This window comes from Balearica regulorum, chromosome 3 (genome assembly GCF_011004875.1).
Source record: "Balearica regulorum gibbericeps isolate bBalReg1 chromosome 3, bBalReg1.pri, whole genome shotgun sequence".
Taxonomy (NCBI): domain Eukaryota; kingdom Metazoa; phylum Chordata; class Aves; order Gruiformes; family Gruidae; genus Balearica; species Balearica regulorum.
In genome coordinates, this window is record NC_046186.1 from 3,699,837 (window position 1) to 3,724,498 (window position 24,662).

General features: G+C 43.6%; 1 protein-coding gene across 1 annotated transcript in view; it reads right to left on the reverse strand.

The window, feature by feature from the left end:
• The window catches only part of XKR6 (XK related 6), a 191,723-nt gene that overhangs the window by 132,840 nt on the left and 34,221 nt on the right, over positions 1-24,662 (reverse strand). The window lies entirely within an intron of this gene.

Below are 24,662 nucleotides of genomic sequence, written 5' to 3' on the forward strand. Positions count from 1 at the left end.
AAGCAGGTAATACCCAAAGGGTCGTAAAAATAATTTTACTATAGTGATGAGAACAAAACAAAAAAATATAACCCAAACATTTTAAATTAAGTAGGGCATCCGATAGATCTCTTCAAGACCTTCTGCAGGATTCAGATCAGACTGCTTGCCGGGGATGTGCTCAAGCAGCATCCGCCGCGATCTTCTCGAAATGCCATTTCCAAGGGAGAAATGATAAGTCACTCTGACAGCCTTGCAACCTTCCAGCGCTGATTTACTTAAAACCATCTTAGTTTTTTAAAGAAGGTATTCACATGGTGGCAGGAGCACGTGATGGTCTGGTCAAAGCCATGTTAAGATGGAAGAGGACGCTTCCAAACCCACCTTTTCTGCATGGGTTATGTGAAATCCCTGAATACACCGATTGCCATCAGGATTAACATCACTTCTCTGCCAAGAACAGCTTTGGGGGAGGAGGACAGTTCATTAAATGTCATCGGGACAGATTTGGGTTCTACCCCACAACTGCAGTGTTGCCAGTGAAGAAAATGGCAGTAGCACGGGCTATCCAGGCAACTCAACTCGGAAAAACAAGAATATTCTCTGCCATCCAGGCTGCAAGAGTGCACACACTGCTAAAAACGGTCTGAAATGCACATATATTTCCAAGTGTCTACACACATTAATTTTATGTAATACAGTTACTCCTGTAGATGATCTGGGGAAAAAAAAAAAAAATCCATCTCAGTGTACACAGCGTAACCTTTAGGTTATCTGTTGTTTTCATCCTTTATCCTCTTTCTACCTGCACTCCTTCCCTTCTAGAAATGCTGCAGGATTTTTTCCTTGAGGTGCTGTCTGCACTCTTTAAGAAAAACAATACTACAAGGTGTGAATAGAGGGTGAAGGCACAGGGCAGGAACAGAGATGAGGGTTCAATTCTGGGATCTCTCGGATAGAGATACCCTTAGCAACTTGAAATTTTAACTCTTGACTTATAAAACACACTTTTGGTGTATAAACTGTACTTCTGACCTCTCCGGTACTTTCTACTCCAGAGGGCAGTTTCTGAAACATCCCCGGGACTGATCTGGGAGCTAACCTAACACGGCTCTGAACAAGCTTTTGTCAGTCCAGCAAAACACGCTGGCATTTTTAAATGCATCGCCTGCGTACTTAAAATAGATCATGTGCTTAAATGCTCTGCTGGTCTGCTACCGCGATGCCCGGTGTGTGTAAGGAGAACATATTCTGAGCGTGCTGTCAATGCTGAATGCCCGTAAAAAGGCACTTCAAAGGATCACAGACAAGTATTTCTTAAGCCTGAAAATACACATTTATTAGAAAGAAAGATGATTTTACAAACTCATCATGCATAAAATGCAGTGTATTAAAAAAAAAAACAACTCAGGACTGACCATTTAAACCTTCCACTTTGCTCGAAAACAGTAACATGACCCTCCTCTTTGCTTTGATTAGCAGTATTTCTGCACACATGGCTCTTTTAATCTTGCTTCGCACCAGTTGTTTTCACACACTATAATCCACAGTCTACAAGCCTTTTTGTATGTAAATACGTCCAACAGTTCAAAGACCTACACACAAGTCATGCACAGTTGTTTGCAAGACCAGGGTTCAAATCTATATAGTTTGACTAAGTATGTAGTGAGCATATAAAATAGCATGAGCACGATAATGATCCATGTGTCTTTGAAAGCCATATACCACGAAGTAGTGACATTATGTATACGTCACAGGATGAAATGGGATGCAGTAATGGAAATGCAAATTGAATCTCAGTATCAAGTAAGTACCTCTAAATCAGAGGCTACACCACACAACTGTTTCGCAGAAGAAGTTGTAAGAAGCCCGGTCCCCCAAGACGTGTAAAACTGGATTAGACATGAACTTCAAAACCAGTATGATGCGGAATAATCCTATGCTGGCAGAAAGGGATCAAAGCTAATTTCTCTCTCTAACTTGCTTAATCTTCTGTGGAGATTTCTGAACTCTAGATACACACCAGGCTGTAAGTTAAAAACCTCTCTCTTTTATAAGGTTCGGGAGTGTCTAACTGAAAACAGAGCAGTTAAAAGTTAAATAACCTGGAGAACAGAGTTATTTTTAAAGGACTTCTTTACAAAGGAATCCTATGGCTTGGGACAGCAGGTCTGCAGCAAAGGAAAAGCATCATTAGATAGGTTTGTCCACTTGGTTACTGTCAGGATGCCATCATCTAAATCACATCTGATCTCAGTCCAGAAATCCCAGGATACTTTTATGTTTACATATATATAATTATTTTTTTAAAATTTTAATGTTTTTTCCCCTAACCTGGCTCATGCAATCCCAGAAACACAGCTCATGACAACTCTCACATTGTCCTGGTAGAGGACTGCAAGTGCTCATGCAGAGGATTTAGTGCTCTGCTGAACAGGGACAGACCTGAGCACAGGAGGAAATTAAAAGCACGCTTCAGTTCTCCAGCCGAGGGGTGAAATCCTGGCGATACCGAAGCCAGCAGCAAAGCTCCCCGCTGTGCTGCGTGGTGTTGGGGACCTCACCAGAGGCTCCACAACTTTTAGTGTTGTGAGATCGCGCCATTCCAGCAGATGCTGCTTCAGCCTCACCTGCTAAGCATGGGAGAGAGATTTCCCTCTTCCGTGTTGTTCACACCATAGCAGAAATCTTGCTCAAGCTCGGGCTAAGGCAAGCTCCAGCTGACGCAGCACTGCTGGTAAAGTAAATCCCCGACATCCCAGTTTCTTTGGTGGAAGTCGGCTTCTTTGCTAAAAGAAACTGCATTTGGTCCACATGTGTATCATGGTTTTCATCACACTTCTGATATCAATCAAGTTTCAACAACTCCTCGGTCAAAGCTTCCCCCTTCTCTCTACTGTTCTCTGTGGCAGCTCCTCCGGGTCTTTTTCTGCCCTGGGATGGTTTCATTTGCTCTGTGTACATACAATGTTGTATGTCTTTATAGACATAGATACACTTCATCTGGATTTGCTATGCTGACTTATAATTACAGCAACTTTACAAAAAACAAGCAAGCAACAAAAAAAATCCACTCCTTCCCAACATTAAATGAAACATATTGATCCAAGCACTGGAACATCTCACCACCCATAAAAACCTTTCAGACCTAAAAAAAAAAAAAAGAAAAGAAAAAAAGAATTAAATAAATAGCAATACTCGAAGGTTAACTAATCCATTATCAATAAATTAAAGCTGAAATCATAGAATTACAGAACAGAATCACAGCATCGTTTTGGTTGGAAATCAAGTCCAACCGTTAACCTAGCACTGCCAAGTCCACCACTAAACCACGTCCCTAAGTGACACATCTACGCATGGTGAATGGTGAAATAAAAATTAAAATAATGCTTCAGACCTACAGGAACTGAACCACTTTATGAAAACCTGCTTCTAAGTACAACAGGAATTTTTTTCCACTTGGTGTACTATCATGTTCCCATTTGTTGGAGGAAAAAATTAAGCAGAACTGGAGGAACAGAGTATTTTCTTGACAAAACTTGGGGGAATTCCTGGCATCCCAACAATACCTGCAGGGGCTCAGCTCTATATTCAGATGCACTATTTTTGAGTGAAATATAAATAAGAAGAGATGAGCTTCAGAGCTGTCAATAAGAAGCACAACTGTAAGGGGCAATCCCCTCTGGAAACGGAGCTTATTTGCACCCAGAACTGACTTTTCTTTGGGGTTTGGTGAGTGGCACCTCGGGGAATCCACACCCCATCGTGTGTGGCGTCCCAGTGATAGAGACCTCCTCTCTCTACAGTATACAGCATTTAATCAGGAAGACCCATAAGCCACAGGGAGAGAAGCTGCTGATAAAAGTCCTTCCAGTAATTTCAGTGAAGAGAGGATTTTACCCTAAAAAAGGATTTATTTTTTTTTTTTCCTTCTCACCCCATATAGCTATTGCAACAGAGTGCTCTCCTGGAGTTTCTGGATGACTGGAAACAGCATCTTGAACCATCAGCTGGTTTGAAGCATGCTCTACTCGTGGCCATTCAAGCTGATGGCAGCAATGCCACACGGTATGAGCGTGTCCTCCCAGGACTGCCACCCCAGACTGTGGCGTGCTCCAGTTCTCAGCACGTAAAGCTTTCCACATGGCTCCTTGACCCTGGAAAGCCCAAGCTGCCTAAGGATGTCTGCAACCTTGACTTCTGTGGAGATGGCATTGTACAGAAGAAAAAAATTAACAGGCAAAGGCAGGATGCCAGCTGATGGCTTTGATTACAGTAAATACTGACACACATCCCTCTGCTAGGACTAGTGGCCACATGGCTCAGGTCTTGCGTGGGAATCACCATACCAACTTCCTGCTGCGTGGCCAACACCCTCCTGCTCTAGCAGGGGCAGTTTTGCAGCTCTCAGCGGGATATGGCAGCTTACATGTCCAGGGAAAGAAATTTTGAATCATATAATCGTTTCGGTTGGAAAAGACCTTTAAGATCATCAAGTCCAACCATTAACCTAGCACTGCCAAGGCCACCACTAAACCATGTCCCCAAGCACCACATCTCCACGTCTTTTAAAGCCCTCCAGGGATGGTGACTCCACCACTTCCCTGGGCAGCCTGTTCCAGTGATTGACAACCCTTTGGGGGAAGACATTTTTCCTAATATCCAATCTAAACCTCCCCGGCACAACTTGAGGCCATTTCCTCTTGTCCTATCGCTTGTTACTTGGGAGAAGAGACCAACATCGACCTGCCTACAACCTCCTCTCAGGTAGTTGTAGAGAGGTGAGTATCCAGACAAAGCTGGAGCCAACGGAGGGACACGATCGCTAGGAGAGGACACATTGCGGTGTCAGTACCATCGACTGAGGGGGAGCCAAGACAAGTAGCTCAGACTGGACACCTAACTTCTAAATAAATGAAGTCAGCTGGAAAAAAAAAAAAATCCCAGCAGGGTAAAGTAACCACCTCAAAGCCTTTAAAAAAATATTGTACAGGCAGGTGCAAATTGTAACTATACCTTATACTGGGAAGGGACTGGGGATATCTAGTTTGGGATGAGACATCCTTCCACGCTGTAAATGAATCATTAGTTGTGCTGGTAAAAAGAAACCGCTAACTAATAAACCCAGAAGTACACCAAAACATATAGCCTACTTTCAAGTGTAAATCAACCCTTACACTGTCATCTAAAAAATACCCTGGTGGATAAAAGGCACAAAAAAAATTAAGTACAAAAAGGCTAGATCACATATCAAATAACAATTAGACATAAGCGGATACATATCATCATACATGTATCTTTGATATGTTAAATATTTATTTAAATGGACACATTTAAAAATACATATAATACGGATAAACATTTTTTGTTAGAAGAGAGCAACTCCTGTTAGAAAGAAAGGAACAGCTAGAAAGCAGAGCAGAATGAGGCATTTCATGCAAGGAGCAGTCCAAGAATAAGAAATATATATGGTACAGTACCCTGATACATACAGTTTTCTGGTATGGTCAATACAATTCTCATGTACTTATATGCATTCAGTGTAGCTCTTCTGAATTAATTCCTTTTTACCGGACTTCTTTTTTTTTAATACTGAATTGCAAGCTACCTAATATGTTATATTGCTGTACTCCAGAATTGTAAGATTATTCAATTTGAAAAGATTACTCTGGCAAGTATCGAGTAACACTATGCTAAAACACACACTCTATCTGTCTGAAACGAGCGCTTATTTAGCTGCAACTGAAACCAGACAGCGTTAGCTGCACACGTCTATCACTTCAAAATGTGAAGAAAGTTCTTTCAAAAGCTTCAGGCACACACCCTAAATATATCTTGTGCCAAAACACAGCATATACTCTCTGTAAGGCAATTTTTTTTTTTGGCGTCCTTCTTAAATTCCAGCTTCAAGGAGTACTTGGGTACGCTCTCAGACATGCACTCAACTCTGAAGTATCGACTTAAGCACACGCCTATGTTGTTTACTCCACTGTGATTAATTTACAGACAAATTTGCTACATTTGCCCATTATCTGCCTATACAAAATTTACATCGTTCTTAGTCATGCGGGTTTTTGCTCGGTGAAATGCTGCCTAACCTCCCCTCTGCTCCCAAAGCACCGGCTTTTGGGGGAGTTACGGGATACCCAGATGCAAAAGCAAACCTCGCAGAAAAGTAAAGAGAAGCTGTGTAAAGAAGCCGTAGTTGTGTCCGAAGACAAAGAAACAGAAGAATGACAGCACAACAGAAGCCTTTCTTTTTCTCATTACCATTTTGTTGGAAGTTTTTCAGCACCGCGATGTCCTACAGCACCTTCTGTGATGAAATCAGATGATGTCAAAATAACCTCAATTCAGCCTTAACGCTTCATGTCATTTGCTTAAGCTAAAAATAAAGATACACATGGATGATTATGAAATGGCAGACACAAGAAACTGAAAATAATACTTTGTTTCAGAATTCTGGATTACAATGAATTGTAAAAAAAAAAATTAAAAAAAATCAAGAGACCAAAAATGCTTTATCTTAAATGACAGATATCATGTATATACATTAAAATATATATATACATTGGAACAATAAATGGCTCATCAAAAACACACAATGAAAATAACAGGTTAAAAAAATGATTATGTTTCTAACAGATGATAAAAATGAAGAAAAATCTGCTTACAGGACTGGAAAACACGTTTGCCAGGGTGTATTCCTGATTTAGGATAAAGGCATTTTAGCAGTTGCAATTAAGATTATCTCAGTCACAAACAACAGCATCGGGGGGGCTGGAGGATTATTAGTGGTTTATTTGTCATACTGAATTACCTGTCGTATGTGTGTGCAGAAGCACCAGCTTAAACATTCAAACAAATTGCCTCCTAGAAAAGTCATCTTTATTTTCATTGTCCTCAATTTCATGCCCAGGCCAGCAACATATAACGTATGCATGTCAGCACGCAGCCGGCAGTTTGAGGAATCCACACTGACACGACAAGAACTAATCCTATTATTTCCTTAACGGCATCTGAATAGGCATTTTCCAAGTACTGCTTCTTATTGTAAGTTTAACCCATGTGTTAATTCTCTTACTGAGATCTCAAGCTGCTTTCTCTAGAATCAGGGATTTAGAGGAATAAAATCCCTTCTATTCAATTTCATATTTAAGAGACAAACCTTTCAAAATTAAACGGGGGCTTGCAGACCGTTTGCCTTAAAAACATCGCGTCTCTTTCCAAGACATTGGAAAAATACCTCTAAAGCCCATTTTAGCACGTAGAAAATAAGTTTTTAGCGCATCTAAAGTTTAAACCTGGCAGCAGTTTGGGCAGCTGCCTTTAAGAATCAGGACTGCAAAAACACATCGCGGAAAAGATTTTCAGAATTATTTTAATGACCATTCGATGTAGCGAACAACCAGGCGGTGCTCCATTAGAGTGAATTATCTCCTACAACTGCAATTCTCCTCCAATAAACTGCAATATTCAAAGGTGACCAAGTGGGAAAAGACTTGGGCAAAACAGCCTCCTAAGCAGTCACTTCCCTTGGCTGAAGAAATGTTTGAGCACATCGTGCTCAGGGGAGTTTTCCTTTCTGTAATCAAATATTAAAATATGAAGCACAATGAAAACAAACATCTTACTCCACACACACACCCCCCTTCTGTGCTTTCCAGCAAAGCCGCAATAGCAGATATGCTGTGGGTACACAGGAACTTATAGGTAGCATATTAAATATTGATTAAAAATAAATCCAAATAATTGGGCTTAAATTTTAATACCCATGTACATTTCTCTATAATTCATCATGAACGGAATTTTATAAGGTTCCACGAGAGGCTCTGGGTTTAATTTTAATTATGCATTTATTACATAATTCACAAAATTCAGTAATGTGCAATGAGTCTCCCAGCCATTCAAGTGAGTAACGAGATTTATCAGCCCAGTTTGTCACACAACAAACAGGATTCAGAGCAGTTACAAAGGCGGGTGATGAAAGATACATGGAGGGAGGGAAGAACCAGCAGCAGCTTTATTTCCATGTAATAATGCTAATAATATGCAAATAATTCCCCATCTTAATGAATACTTCAGATGAATGCCACGTTCAAAACGGAGATTGCATGCTGAAAGCTCGCAGTGAAAGAGGAAACACGGCAGCTCGGCTGCTGTGAGTTTTCAAAGCTCTTTTGAAGCCACGAGGTTACGACTGCCGGTACCACTGAGCATCCGTCCATCCCCACCTGCCTGAAACAATGCTGTCACATAGCAGAAGATACCTAAGGTCTTCAAGCTCCTTACGTCTTGTTTTTAAAGGGTGACCGTCATGTCAAAGCCACCTTAAAAATGCCGGTGATTTTAAAAATATGCACGGATCCACAGGCACCTCTAGGGATCTAAATCTGGCCTCTGGAGCACAGCTTTCGGTGCATACGAAGGATCTTAAATACCCAAACCTCCATTGGTCTGGGACTTGTTCTCCTAAACACTTCCGGTGACTTTTCAAATTTGCATTTGGAAATTTCACCCAAATCTCTGCAATTGTTAGAAGAGTGAGTCTTGCTGTCCTTCAATGAACATTTAAATTCACTTTTTTTCCCCCTCCCCCAAGTTTTTGCAAACCTCTCTCTTTTCCACAGGTATCACCTCCTCTGGGACAATGGGCGCATGCTCAGAAGCAGGTGATACCAATTACTGTAACATCCTTGAGCTACCACGCTTTTGCATTGCTGTTCCCTTCCTGGATTATTTTATCCTCAAACATCTTCTGGGAACTCAAATATTTAAGACTTAAGACTTGCCACTTGCTCACAAAGCAAAACCACCCCCTGTTTGCAGCATCTCTTCCCACGTTCTCACTTGAAACCCACATTTTTCATTCCTGCTTAGGCATCCGTTTCGTTCAGCTTCCCGTATCCACATGTTCTCTCCAATTTCCAGTCCGTCTCCTCCTGCAACAAACCTTTAGGAGAAGCACAGACCTTCGGACTGCCTCCTCCCTCTGCTCTCTAACACCCAATTCAAGGCTCAACCTCAAGTATTACAGATACCCATGGACAATACAACTTTGTGTCCTCCTTACAGCTGAGACCCTTCCTACTTATCTTCAAGTGTCAGACCACCCTTTTCTTACGTGCTTATTATTAATTTTGTTTCCACTGTTCCCCTCTCCCTGCCCTTGCCTCCAACTCTACCCATGAAGTGGTCCAAATGTACTTGCCTTTAAATATGCCAAACAGGCAAATTGTCATTGTAAAGTTCTTTCTGAGTTTATCAGAAACATGGACCCTCAGGAACACGTTTCTTCTCATACCTCCACAATTTCAAAGGCACTTCAGGAATAGAAAATCATTACTGCTCTGCACCAGGTGGATGGTGGCCCCTTCACCTGCCACCAAGATGAGCGGCCAGCCTGATTCCTTCACCTCTTCCAGAAATGCAACTTTTTTATAATCGGAACTGACAATGTTACAAAAATGTCTTAATCACAGGATTTAAAAATATATAAGCATACATGGGGGGTGGTACTTTTTACTCCTTGATTTTCAGCATTTCCAACTCGTACTCTCCACACCTTTTTTTTGCAACTAGAGTCAAGAATGCATGTATACATTTCTTAAGTACAAACCAAGGTTTTTTTCATCAGGTGATCACCACATATTGGCAGCTGAAGCTCTAAAAGGAAGAACAAATGCTCTCACAAATAATAACATTCACAGTTAGTAGCTCTGTCTTCCTGTACAGCTGCTGAATCAGCAATCCCACCCTCCACAATAGTCACCTGCACTGTTTTCTTTTCCCTTGTTCAAGGAAGGGCATGATGAACATAGATGACTTCTAAGGTTGCTACGTGGGTATCCCCTTTTGAAAATCCCAATATATATCCATTTTTATGCATGCATACATTTATATATTATTTTTATATATTATAGATGTATATATTTAGACATATTTTATAAATCTATCTCTATGTATTTATATCTCTCCCATTTTACATTTATTCACATAAAGATTAATCTGACAACGCAACTCCAGTTTTAAGTGCACAACGTCAACTTTGTTTTTCCTCTAACAGTTGCGTTTGCCACACTACTGCTCGGAGGCAGCCACACAGTAAAAGAACAAGCTGGCATTTATAAGCTTTGGTTGTCACACAAGTTGTTTTAACCTTTTTGGCTGCTTTCTTATGGACAGAAAACTCACCTGACCATAGCGTACGTATGCCACATATGACACAGCAGAAGCAATCTTCACGATAATTTGTGTTTCTAGAGGTTTTATAGAGATAGAGGGAAGAGACGCTGAGTTCCCATGGAAGATACAGGCTTAAAATCAGTTTGAGCCCACCAAAGATCACTCTGATGCTGAATGGGGGCGGTGGGCCCTCCTCTGCTCTCATCCTCGGGGAAAGACTGTAGTGTGAACCTCTCCTTTCTTGGGCACCAAAGGATCTGCACAGAAGAGAGCCCTGTAAATAACCTTCCACGGGTCAGCAATACCCTCCTGGGGTCCAGAGCAGCCGACCGTGAGACACAAGCCCCTGGGACGCCAGGCTTCATTAGGTCTGGCACTCACAGCACTGCTTGTGAGACATCCAAACTGGAAGACAAGAAAACAAGCCTTTACCAACCTCTCTCCTCTGAAATCCTCAGCTCCAATGCTATCATAGGATTCCACTGTGAAACCCCTGGCCCTTCAAATATTTTGCTTATTTTGAACTCAAACACAGAGGGTGATCTGCCGGTTTCACTGTGAGGTGGGACCAGCAGAAATGGGATTTCTTTAGCATCTGATGCAGCTTCAGCAGATCTCCCCACTCACAAAACGCACAATACATTTTCTAAAGTGAAAAAGAAACTCATTCCTCATCTTTCACGTAAAGGATGCCTTCTGACACCAGATGATAGTGTCCTGTTCCCAGATATTTACTGCAAAATATCAAAGTGGCTGCAGGAAAGAAATCCTGAGCCAGGATTTCAGATACTGTATAGCACCCACTGAACGGCATTGTTTCCAAAATAAAGAGCGTAAATTTGACTGTCCTCATAACCCAGACAGCAACCAGCCTATTGGTCAGCAGAATTACTCAGGACAGATACTGTATGAGTCTGAAATAAGTCAAATTACGCTTCACCATTCTTCTTCCATGTATGTCAGGAGTAACACAAGGGTGAAGAAGAGGTGGCAGCTTCAGCTGCCTCTGAAACAGTCTGCTCTAGGGAAGAAAAGCACTGCCAACTAGGGCACTGTGAAATTCTTCAGGCTCCAAGTGATACTACAGATTTCCAATAACCCATGAAGCCCCCGATTCTTCCCCAAATCACTGTTGAGTAGATCCAAGCATGCAAAGGAAAACAAGCAGGAACAAGTCTTGCAGCAGGTCCTGAAAAGATCATTTCAACCCGTTCATTGATTATAGAACCCAAATAAAATAGAGGAAGGAAGATGGACAAATAAGCAACCAGAGCAACACGTCTAAGCTACCAGGCAGGGGAAAATCACTTAATAAGGCAGTTTTGTGGGCAGCACCAGAGCTGGAAACCTTTATTCTGGCCTCTACAATCACCACTTGAAGCTCTCTGTTGACACAACAGAACATGGCTCAATTTCAAGCACCGTTGAGGTTGAGAAATTTCAAACATCTTTTAACGTTCGTAGATAGTCCAGAGGGAAGCTGGCCGAAAAGATCTCCAAGGCAGCCACGTGAAAATAGATACAAACCCCTTCAAATCATTACAGTGCCAGGCAGGAGGGAGGAATGGAGACTGAAGAGGGAAAGGGGGAAAGGTGAAGATCCAGACTTGGAGCTAAACTGCTTAAAGCATTTATTTATGTCCAGTGCCTCCATTACAAGTTTATAGTATGCCCTGGGGAGCAGTAACAGACCAATTCCATCAACCCAGATTGGTACTTCAAAAGTAAGATTTGAAGTGTAATCCGTACTGTTCTTTCTTCTCACAGTATGAATACTCACATTAGAGGGAGGCCATTCTCCTGTTTTCTTCTGGGTAGCAAAAATGTTGCATGAGAAATCGGTAAGACGTTAATACAGCTGGACTTAACCAGAATATTACACACTAAGGCACTGGTGCTTTTAATGAGTATCTGGAAAAGACTGCTGATAAACCTGGGTTAGAAACAAATTCATGTCAGGGAAAATAGGCAAACAGATTCATCTACAGAGCTTCCCCTAAACTTGCGAGGTCAAGGGAGAGCCCTTTGAAAGTCTTAATTAAATTTACAAAGGACAAAATTAGCTGCTCAGTGTTACTGTTGGCATTACAGCATCTTCTGGAGGGTGATCCAGCAGCAGGACTACCTTGTGCTGACTGGTGGTCAAGTGTGTGAGAAAGCCATTTGTGGAAAGGTGTGGGGAAATAGAGGCATAGGAATGCAAAGGACCTCCAGCATATTAGCATCTTCTAAATCACATCCATGTCTCAAATCAGGTTATTTGGATACACAAAAGCAACCTGAGAGGAGAAAAAGGGCCTTTCAGATATTGCTGGTTGCTGAACCCCTCGATTCTTAGCAAAATTTTTCTCCAGTTCACAGGCATCACCTTGCTGCCAAGGTCAAGCCAGCACTCCAGCAAGGAATTTCAGGATAACAAACACTAATAATAAAATAGCACTTGGGTGGTTTTGGTCACTCATATTACGAGGATTCGGAATAAGGAAATCTGTCCCAAGAACTTCCACGGAAATACACCTATTTCTGGATGCCCTGTTAAAACAGGGCTCCTCCGCAAACTTGTCTGTGAATGCCGCCAACTCATCACCCCCAATCTGGTTTGTGCCGCTGCAGTGAGCCAAGCAGTAAAGGCCAACAGCAACACACACCTCCTGCAACAGGGCAACGCGCTGATGTTGGAGAACTCGCATTATATAGGGCTAAAATCTAGTCAAATCTTGCCAACATCTCTGATTTCTTGTTAACTCGGTGTGTGAGCTGGGTTACCCACCACTCCAGTGGCCGGCTGCTCTGGACGGAGGAGGCAGAGAAATTAAATCTAGCAGCAGGGGAAAACAAGGAGGGTCAGAAGCAGCCTGGGATCCCTGAGCTGTGCACAAAGTGTAGAAACGATGACTGCAGACTGTTCAGAGTTCCTCTGGATAAGCAGCAAGCCTCTACTTCTGCTTATGTTTAAAAAATGCCTCAAGCTTTGTATTAGTGCTTAGCTGTGGTAATGCACTTAGAAGGTAAAATAAATGTAAATGTTAATAAATCAATGACCACAACACCACTGTCATATGTGGAGATGGCTCCATTTTTATGGTGGGAAAAGAAAACACACCAGGACTGTCAGATTTGCTGTAGAGCCAGAGATGAGGATGATTGTGCAGCTTCAACCTGAGCCTTTGGACGGCTGGTCTGCAGATCTATCTGCTTCGGACACCTCTCCCTGCGTCTACCACTTCTGAGTGCCTCTGGCAGCATCACTTTTAGAGTTTCAAAGGAAAGCAAAGTTAAATTATTCCTACCGATCTACAGCAATGTAATCACCCTCCTTTCATCAGGAGATGATTCATCCCCTTGGATAGATCCATACGGCCACCCCAACTAGGATCAGAACAGTTTACCTTTAAGTTAAAACCACTCTCCCAGCACCCTAGGGCACTAAGTTTTATGGGTGTTCAGGGGGTGAAGAATGAAAAAGGGTGAGCATGACAGCAAAGGCCCTCACCCACATCACCTTACAGAGCAGAGACAGCCCCAGAGGCCACTGCATCTAACGAGCTCCAGCAGCTGCTGAAGATACTCCTCCTAAGCCTGTGCTGATACCTAAATATCTGACTCCGAAACTGTTTCCTAAAGGAAGATTTTCCTCTATGCAGCCAGACAGAGCACAAGCTACTCCACCAAGCCCCTATTCATTTCCCATTTGCTGACATCCAGCAGAGGTAAGGAGCAAATCAGTACCTCTGTAGTTTTGTGACAGATGCCGTAGATTTCCTAGACAGACAGACTGTGAGTGCTGCCCTGCTGGGATGCTGCACTCCACGTCAACTGCACATCAAGAGGATCGCGATCCCAGCATTAGCTGCGCGAGCACTACTGATAAATAGCTATTTGTCAAGCCTGATTTCTCCAGCTCCTATCATTTCCCATTTTGATGCAGATTCTTATGGTGAGCAAACTCATCACTGCCCAGCTAACTTTGTCCATCCGGCCCAGACACCACATTTGTTCACACAAGACTGTGACACATGGATTTCTCCTTCAAAAAATGAGGAGTGTCAGCCTTTTTGTATCACTCTTCTGGAGCAAAAGTGATCTGTTGGTGCCTGAGATGAAGAGATGGTACCACGCAGCACAACCATCCCATGCAGCAGCTGCTCTGACAGCCAGGACAACATCCTCCAAGCACCCGAAATTTCCTCCTGTGTTACTACTTAAGCCTTTTCGTGAAAAATACAATAGTTTGTCTTTAAATCTCGACAGCAGAATTCACCTCCTTTGCCCCACTGAGGACCGAAGATGCCAGCAAAACACTTCATCATGTGCTGAAGCAGCCCCAGCTATCGGCACGCTTAAAAAATCAAGATGTGCCTGACAGTTTTGTTCGGCCCATGCAGGACCGAACTGAAATCCCATCCTTCGCCCCAGGCACGGAGTTGGTAGATTACTTAACTCCCCCACTTCCAAAAACAGGAGCAAATTTCATGAGAACTCCACTTTGTCAGGCCGTGGTGAAGTCGCAGCTCAATCTGGCAGGTGGAAAAGCAGTTTTTAAATACGTTGTTAGGGTCAACATGGCTGGGAGAGCAGAAGAGGATCCCTTACGTGTTCAGGCAGGGTTGGGTTCTTCAGCAGCTCTTTATTGCCTGAATGTAATCTCAACTGAATTTCACTAATTCCTTCAAAGGCTCTTTTACGCTCATCTCCACAGATTATACAGTAAATATGCTTTAAGAAAGCACCCTCTAACCCCAACAAGGCTACTCAAAAAAACAGGCTTAACCAGTTGACCTCTGATTATCTTCAGCATTTCACCCATCTGTCTCCAACAAACAAATTTCAGCCTCAAGGCAACACTTCCTTAAGGTGTTGTAACTGGATGTTAATAATTACAATGCTATTTAATGCCTTAAATGAACTGGTGACATGAAAGCACCCAAACTGTCCCAAAAAAGCTCGGTAAGGGCCATGAACACTAGACCCTCTTGAAAGTCACCATGACACGACATTTAAGCAATATTTCTCCTCTCACATGCCACAGCCTCAGCTGATAAATCAGCACCATCCCATCAGGATCTGGCCCGCTGTGTGCAAGTCTAACACTTGCACAAGATTAAAACAAATGAGATGAACCCAAATCCTTAAATGTTAATAAACTCCTACATGATGACATGAATAGAAAACCTTTCCAGTAACTCTGCATTTGATAGTGACAGTGTTTACAAAATTTGGGAGCTGTGAATAAAACTGGAATTGCTCAATGGCAGCTTTCATTAAATACAGCAGCCTGCAAAATAAGTGAAATTTGACACACACACTAAAAATTAATGAATTGTTTGCCTGATGGCTCCTCCAGAGGCAAAGGTGCTGGCATCCTCCTCCACGTCCTCCTTCCTTGACACCTCTGTAATTAGCACACCTGTAGCATGTGGGCTGAAGGCAACTGGTATTATTCATCAGCAAACTTCAGAGTTATCTCAAACCTACTGTGGTACCACAAACTTGTCCTTCTGCCCCTCTGTCCCAGGTTATCTTTAAGGCTCACCCACCTTTCACTGCAGCCAGGAGTTCATTCTGCTACCAAATACGTGAGAGGAGCTGGTGGTGGCAACAACTTACGGCTTTTTCAATGATAAGCTTATTTTTAAGTGTTCAGTTTGTTGGGGGCCTGGTGCCAATGCCCAGCACAGTTGTATGTGCACCGCACACCGCAGGCTTTCAAGACACTGATGGCTGTAAACTCAGAGAGCAATTCCAGCTGCCCCCGGCCTCTAAAAATGGTGTTTCACCATTTCCAGCCTGGTACGCCTGCTATTTAACATCTAATACAGGCACTGTAAGCAGCTTTTGCATTTGAAGGCCTTCCACTGAGTGCAAATTACAAGTCAGGTCTCTTTAGGACAAAATCTGTCTCACTGTGCATTTGAAAGCACCCAGGGAGATCCTGATCCTAGCAGGGGCTGAAGATTGTTTCAATTACAAAAGGGAAAAATATGCACAAATACATCTTAAAGAAAAGGGAAGATAGAGCAGGAGCCTTCAAATGGATGCAGCTTTGTTAGAAGCAGGGGGAAAAAAAAAAAATCACAGGAAGAGGAAACCACAGAACACCAATTTGGGAAACAAAAGACCTGCAAGAGGCTGATTATGGCCTTGATTAGCAATCCCTGCTCAGGACTGGAGGGAAAGGAGCATCAGCGAGCAAAACCATCCCTGGGAAGAGTTGAAGCAAGGTAGGTGCTGTGACAGTTTGTTGCTTTCCAAGAGAGATGAGCTACAGGGACTCTTCACACATCCGTTATCCGCAAGGAGAGAGCGCAGAGCATCCTCTTGCCCGTGGAAATGAATCTTGGCTCAGGAGTGAGACAGCACTGTTAGAGTGGAGGAAGCGCCTACATTCAATTACACTGCCTTAATGAGTTTAAGAATAGATGAATATTTTATCGGTTTTCACCCTGAATATTTGGAGGGTTTTTCATTTCAGGACAAAAGGAGGATGCAAATTCATAGTAATGGCACGGTGGGGCATCCAGCTGGTTCAAAAAGAGTCATAGTCCTGGTCTTGCACCTCCGAATCCCGATGATGACGTAGCTGGACCATGGACACAGTAAACCACACGAAGTATCACCCCTCAGCCTGAGACAATCCTCTGTCACCAGCAGTATAAGGTCAGCCGCAATTTTGAGATACCTTCTTTTGGGGAGGATGGGACAGAGGGGGATTGGGTGCAGTTGTAGCCATCTCCTGGGTTTATGCAACAAAATTCTCTGCTCATTATCTGTCCTCCTTTAAAGAAAGCTCGTGGTACAATGGAGCATCCACCTCTTTCTGCAGAAGGATGTAGCAGTAATGGCTCCGCATGCTCCTTTGTACACCCACTGATCTGGATCTTTTACTGTCAGCTCTCCCTAGAGGGTGGTAGGGCGTACCCTGAGCTAACGAAGACCTGTCCATAGCAATCGATTTGGGGACATACACTGGCTTACCTGATCTCACTGGGCAAATTCTTCCCCTCCATCGTGAATTAAATCTAAGCATGAAGCAAAAGTGGCTGCATTTGTGTAGTGATACATGAAAGTGTTTGTAAAGCATTTTAGGATCCTTCAGGAAAAATGCTAAATATCTGCTCTATAATTCAATATATGTTAATATATTCACCACAGATTTTGACTCTCCATTTCCACAGGAAAAAAAGAGAAAATCGTTGCTTGTTGAAATGTTATGATGCCAAGGGATGAAAATAGTCCAGGGTCTCAGAATATTCAACCAAGTTTTGTCCATGGTGCCATGAAAGACCCCATCACAACATATGCACAGAGCCTGCACGGTGTAGGATAAGGAGCAAGCTCTGCACTCAAGCACGCTGGGTTTGACCTGCAAGTGCTGAAGCCGCCAGCCAGATGCTGTTTCACATTTCTGCGGTTGCCAAGATCAAAACCAAAGCCTGCCTCAGTCCTCACACAGCGAGGGCTCTGGTCCTGCTGCGTTCCTCCACTGCTTGTCAGGCAGAGAGACAGGTTAAGCATACTTCTTTCTTATTTTTCACTGCATCCTCTTCTAAAAAGCTGCACCTGAGGTGCTTATATCCGCCAGCAGCTTTTGCCTGACGTGACCTCGTGAGGACAGGGCTTCAGACCACAAAGCAAGAGCATTTGCCCTCTTTTTCCATCAACGCACACCATTAATTGCTACTTCTTCTGGACTGTAAAGTATTTTTGTTCACTGCTTGGAGCAACTCTGAGCACATAACTGCCCTCCACTTTTCATGCTTTTCAGCGTACATACGAACAAGAGAACCTACTGCTTTTCCAATGTGCTGCAACATAAAGACTCTAAGCAACATCATACATTTAACAGACTTAGCACTATTTTAGTATTTGCAAATTAGGGGAGTGTTTGAAAGGCACTCACCTAAGTAATCAGCGCTTACACACCACCTGCTTTTACACCTTGAGAAAAGGAAAAAAAAGTCACCGCTGCAGCACATTGCACACAGGAATACTGTCCTCTACAGTCCCCCCTTCAATTTTCCCCAAGTCCCTGGCAAAAGCTCTGCAATTCATTTTCTCCCCCAGCATCTTTGGTTTCTCAGTGACCATTTAAACAAGTCACTTCTGTACCCCAGCCCTTGTTTCAAGCCTCCTCCTGTTTTGCTGCGGCGCTACCGATAATACATCTCAGCCTGACAGCTGGAGCACTGCCCAAGCAAACTCTTGAGTGCCTTAGCAGGAGGGGCAGGGGAAGCACTTTAAAGTGCAAGTATTATTCTCCAGCAGCGAAGCACCCTTTCCTCCTGCCTCAAGCAACAGCAATGCTTCTGTTCCTTTGGTTTCTAACAATATCTTCCTCCTGCTGCAGTGTTACAAAAGGCCCGACCTGAAAATCAGCTCTTAAAACAACTGTCAGCAGTTTTTAAAGCCCGTTAAGTAGTACACTGGAAGGAGAAGGGGAACCAAGTCGCCTTGGAGGCAAACTCCAGTTCAGCTTCACTTAGCTGTAGAAACTAAAATATTAAAAAAAAATACAGGTGTGCATTGGTAAACCTGAGAGTTGGCATGTCACAGGATGGCAAAGCACAGGGTTTGCTAGCACACAGCGAATTGAGCAAGATAGGGGGTCTCCAGTTGTTTTCGTGGAAGGACAGCGGGAGCTGTTACAAGCCTGCTTCGACCCTCTGTCATCTGGGAAGAAGAGGACGTGTCCGCTAATTCTAGGGCACAATGCCACCTCTAAATCAGCTGCAGTCGCCTTAACCAGCTGCAAGCCCGACCCAGAGAGACTCCAGGAGCTGAGACACGCACCCTTGCTCACAGCTTAGCTCTGGAGATCCTCTGGAGATCCTGGCAGATCCTCACCTGTAAAAACACCAGCAGGTGTCACAGGAACTGGATGCAATTGTTAAAATTCTTCGAAGACGGCGCACTCAGATAGAAAATGTTCGACCAGCCTAAGGTAATGATGCATATCTGCAACAGGGCTGCAAAGTGTCAGTGGGAAGCGGGTATGCAAAGCAGACGCTGCATTCGTTCTGCTCTGAAGCAGAGAGTATCTGTACGTGTGCCATCGACAATGCATCAAGGATTTATTTAATTTTAATACACTTGCTGGCAGGGATCCAGCAATAGTTCCGTGACCTTCATTTTCTCATTGCCCAAGTGTATATTTCACAGACCAACATATTATATACCTCCAGGTAATGAAAGCACATTTATAATCTGATAAACCACTATCCTTAGCTAGGCTCAGATGAACAATTTAAGAACTCTAGTGTTACCATTATTTTTATTTTTTTTTCAAATGGAAGATTAAACCAAGAAATCATTGTCTACTCTTTTTTCTCAAGCACTGATGCATGTTACACAGCATTCGACGAATACAGAGTTGAGAGTTTGAAAACCCAAATTCCTAAGAAAACTGAAAGAAATACAGCAGGGTTACAACATTTTAAAACCTGGTGACTTTTCAGTGCTGCTCTCAGAAAATGTTTGCAAAACAGCCATTCAGGATCCCATCTTTATTATCTCAATGCCATCAACGCCAAGTAGATTTTGCTTCTTAGTAAATGCAGAGTAATACTTAGATGTCTTAGAGTTTCAAGACTAGAAAACCATTTCAATGTTAAGAGCCTCAAGAAGCAATAAATTATAACATTTCAAAAAGGAGTTGGTTTTGACTCCAGTATTACTGAGCTAAATTACTTGTATCATTACAGAAAAGTAATTCGGCATGTGAGAAACAAGCGGCAGCACTTTGGTGATAAGGATAGAGAGATATTTGTACTAACGAGGAAATGTAAGCTCCATTTTAACGCAGACTTGCTGCAGCTGTAATGCTGGAGCCATTAGCAATGTCTCCTTGGCTTTGTCCAGGGACCAACTCAGTATCACTATCACATACTTCTCTGGAGCAATGGAAGCACATTATAGGCTGATAAAAGGCAATCCATGGTATTTCTTACAGGCCTCCACAGATGAGCAATTTATTAAAAAGAGCTTTTCAGGAACCTGGCAAAACCAAAACGTTTTTTGTCAACACCTCACACCAAGTCCATCTTCCCTTAAATAAATTCCTAGAGCCAGTGCTACAAAGTTGGTCTTCCCTAATTGCCGCTGTTTCGCATTTGCAAATTACAAGCGGTAACGCCTCTTCGCTTGTCAGCAAAGATTTATCAACCCACTCCTGTGTCGAAAGGTCACACGAGTAAATCTGAACGCACTTCCTAGCAAGCGGTTTGAGCAGGAACCCCTCCTCTCTGCCCGAGCTGTCCCACTGATAACAGCACACAAAATCAGGATGACATAACACGTAACAAAATAGCCTAAATAATTAAATCAAAACTATAATTATCAAAGTAAAAGAACAAAGCAGCTCTGAGACGTAATGAGCCTTTCTTTTCTTATCCTCCATTCACTTATTCGCAACAGGTCTCCCAGGCACTACTGTGAATTAGAGTAATAAAGAGATGCTCCAGGGTTTGGTTAAAGGCTACTGCATCCAGCTGTGCATCCTTCATTAGAACAAAAAGAAACCACCAGAAAACCGAAGGTCTGATTCTCATTTACCACTTTAAACCACTCTGGCAGTGTAAATGTGAGAATAAATTATACCCACACCTCCTCTAACAGCGGTGTAAATGAGCTGGAATGTAAACAACGATCCAGCTGAAGATTTCAAGTTAAGAATTAAAGGAAACACAGAGGCCAGATGTTTCGTTGTCTTGTGCTTTGTGCAAGCGCTGCTTTCCACGTGCGATGGAGTTGTTCACTTCTCCTTTGAACAGCATCTGGGAACTGCAGCGTCACGCGAGGCACTGTAAAAACTAAGCAAGGAAATGCCCAATAAATGAACCATCCAAAACCTGCTTTTACTGTGTCTGTACCTTCACTGACACAAAAATCTCCCTCCCGGCCCACTTGCTGCCGTGACGCTCTCCAATTTACCCACGCAGCCGAGAAAAGCTCAAGCCAAGCCCTTCCGTGTGAAATCAGCTAAATCGGCCAAGGTAAGTGAAATAACCAGGCCTCGCATCATGTGTGAGGAACCCTGCTCCTTACCGGTCTATCTTTATTCATCGCAGGTCGCACCACTAGATTTCAGGCACGTTGTTCCTTTGGCTTTACAAGGGACACTGCAGATTGAGTGATACCTCCAGTCGCTTGCACTGACCAGGGTCACCACTTGACAATTCATCCCTTGTAGCAACGTGTCCTCCTCAAAAGCCCTGAACAAGAGGTGACCTTACAACGACAGACTGATGGGGATGCAGGAGACCAGGGCAGGATGAGAAGCCTGACACAAGCACCTTGCCCTGATGTCATCCCACCAGTGCTCACTCCAGCACCTGGCTGACCTTAACTGCAGTGCTAACATCCGTGTTTCAATTTTGTGGATTTTTTTTTCTAAACACATAAGACTAAAAGTAGAAGACGTACCTGTGCACGTCAAATACGACATGCCCCGACAGCAGCGTGGCAAGTTCAAGTCACCTTGTGATTAATTGACTCTGGGATGTCTCCCCTCTGTCTGGGTCAGGACATCCTACTCCAGAAATCACAGTTATCCATACGTTAGACCCAATCCTACGATCTGTAAAACCTTATTCTCCTTTTCCTCCAAAAACTTTGAGGGATTCTAGTTCACCACTGAGACTCCAGAATATAGCATCTGAGTCTGTTATAGCGGACTGAGAGCAGAAAAACATCAAAATACATGTTCCAGGATTATACTATCAAACTCAATTGGGTGGGATCAAAATATTTTGGTAGAGAAAGATGTTAGAAGCTCATCTTTTAAATTACACTGTGGTGCTGAACGTGAGCGGCACTCAACATTTCAGTCAAAGCCTAATTAAATTTTACTCTGACTCAAAATAAGAAAACAGTACATTAATCCCAAATCCCGTAAATAGAGTTGTAAACATTCTCCACCGTCTTCCTCACCCATGCCGTGGAGGGTTGGCCCATGTTTTCAAAGCCTGTGTGAAAGCAGATGGTAGGCACCTAATTCGGATTCAATGCAATCTGCTACTGGTGGGGAAAAAAAAATCTTGACTGCCTCTCCTACTAATGTAAAACCTGGGAAGTTCAACCCACTTCTTAGTTTTGTTAGATGTTTTGTAACAGTTTTGCCAACAGACCCAGCTATGCTCAGGGAGAACACATGCTTCTTGTTCTCAGCCTTAACTCAACAGTGAAAAAAACCTCCGATAATTCTGGGAACAGTTAGTTGTCTACTTGCTTAGCTCTTATTCTTAGTTTGGCTTTGCAACCTCCACATGCACCACTCACAACAACAGACTAACAGAGACAGCTTATCTAGCTCATTTTTTATCATAGCATCTAAGATCTTACAGAAAATACACATGCATTACAGCTAAATGCTTTTTGTCTCAAAAGAAAACCATGCTGGTGGCCTGCTGATGAACTCATTCCAGGTTTTTGAAGTTCTTTGCATATTGTGGGGGACAAAACTGGACACAGGATTTCATGTATGCCAAGCAAAGGGGGTCAAGTCACTTCCCTCTCTCTACTGGTTGTGCTCCTGCTTAAAGAGCCCAGGATGCTGGTGGCTTCCCTTGCTGCCAGCGTCCAAGGGCACAACCCCCAAGTCCTTCTCACCAAGATGCCCCTCAGCCAGCTTGTCCCCAGCCTGTACTGTTGCGAAAGGTTCTCCATCCGAAGTGCAGGGCTGTGCATTGCCCTTTCCAAATATCATGAGCTTCCTCTTGGCCCATACTCCCAGCCTGCCCAGGACCCTCCGCACAGCAGCCTTGCCCTCCAGCGTACATAATTTGTGCCATCTCCAAACCTGATGAGTATATTCCATCAGGTTTACAGAGAGTTTACAGAGGGTAACAGGACAGGTCCCAAGACAGACACTGTGGTGCTCCACTTGTACACTGTCCTCCAGGTAGAGTATGACCCTCTGAGCCAGACCATCCAACCAATTTCTTGCCATTTAGTTGTCCACTCATCCTCACTGTAACATCCCAGACTGAATATGGGGATACTGTGGCAGACAGTGCTGAAAGCTACAGTCGAGGTAAATGGCATCCACTGTTCTCCCCTCACCCACAAATCCAATCATTTTAAACTACAAGACAATCAGGTTGGTCAGACATGATTTACCCTTGGTAAATCCATGCTGACTGTTCCCAAACTCTTTCTTCTCCTGCAAATGCCCAGAAATTTGTTCCAAGAGCACTCACTCCATGATCTTCCCAGGGACCGAAGTGGAGCTGACTGGCCTGTAGCTCCTTGGGTCATTGTTGTGATCTTAGGAAGACGGGTGCAATATTCGCCTTTCTCCTGAATAGTGAGGGCCTCCCCCATTCTCCATGAATTTTCAGAGATAACAGAGAGTGGCCTTGCTTTAACCTCATCCACCTCTCTCAGCACCCACAGATGGAGCCCATCAGGTCTTACAGACTTGATCCTGAGGGCAGTGAGGAGGGTGCACAGCAAGCTCACTCTCCTAGACTTCAGGAGAGAAAACTTTGGCCTCCTCAGGGATCTGCTTGGTGAAGTATCATGGGACAAAGCCCTGGAGGGAAGAGGGGCCCAAGACAGCTGGCTAGTATTCAAGCATCACCTCCTCCAAGCTCAGGAGCGATGCATCCCAACCAAGAGGAAGTCAAGCAAAAATACCAAGAGGCCCCCATGGATGAACAAGGAGCTCCTGGGCAAAGTCAAACAAAAAAAGGAAGCCTACAGAGGGTGGAAGCAAGGGCAGGTAGCCTGGGAGGAATACAGAGAAACTGTCCGAGCAGCCAGGGATCAGCTAAAGTCCTGATAGAATTAAATCTGGCCAGGGATGTCAAGGGCAACAAGAAAAGTTTCTACAGGTATGCTAGTGATAAAAGGAGGACGAGGGAAAATGTGGGTCCCCTCTGGAAGGAAACAGGAGACCTGGTTACCCAGGATAGGGAGAAGGCTGAGGTACTCAGTGACTTCTTTGCCTCAGTCTTCACTGGTAAATGCTTGAGCCACACTGCCCAGGTCACAGAAGGCAGAGACTGGGAGGATGAAGAACCACCCACTGTAGGAGAAGATCAGGTTTGAGAATATCTAAGGAACCTGAAGGTGCACAAGTCCATGGGACCTGATGAGATGCATCCGCTGGTCCTGAGGGAACTGGCGGATGAAGTGGCAAGGCCACTCTCAATCATATTTGAGAAGTCCTGGCAGTCCAGCAAAGTTCCCACTGACTGGAAAAGGGGAAACATAACCCCCATTTTTAAGAAGGGAAAAGAGGAAGACCCAGGGAACTACAGGCCGGTCAGTCTCACCTCCGTGCCTGGCAAAATTATGGAGCAGACCCTCCTGGAGACTATGCTCAGGCACATGGAGAACAAGGAGGTGATTTGTGACAGCCAACATCACTTCACTAAGGGCAAATCGTGCCTGACAAACTTGGTGGCCTTCTATGATGGGGTTACAGTGTTGGTGGGTAAGGGAAGAGCAACTGACAGCATCCACCTGGACTTGTGCAAGGTATCTGACACTATCCT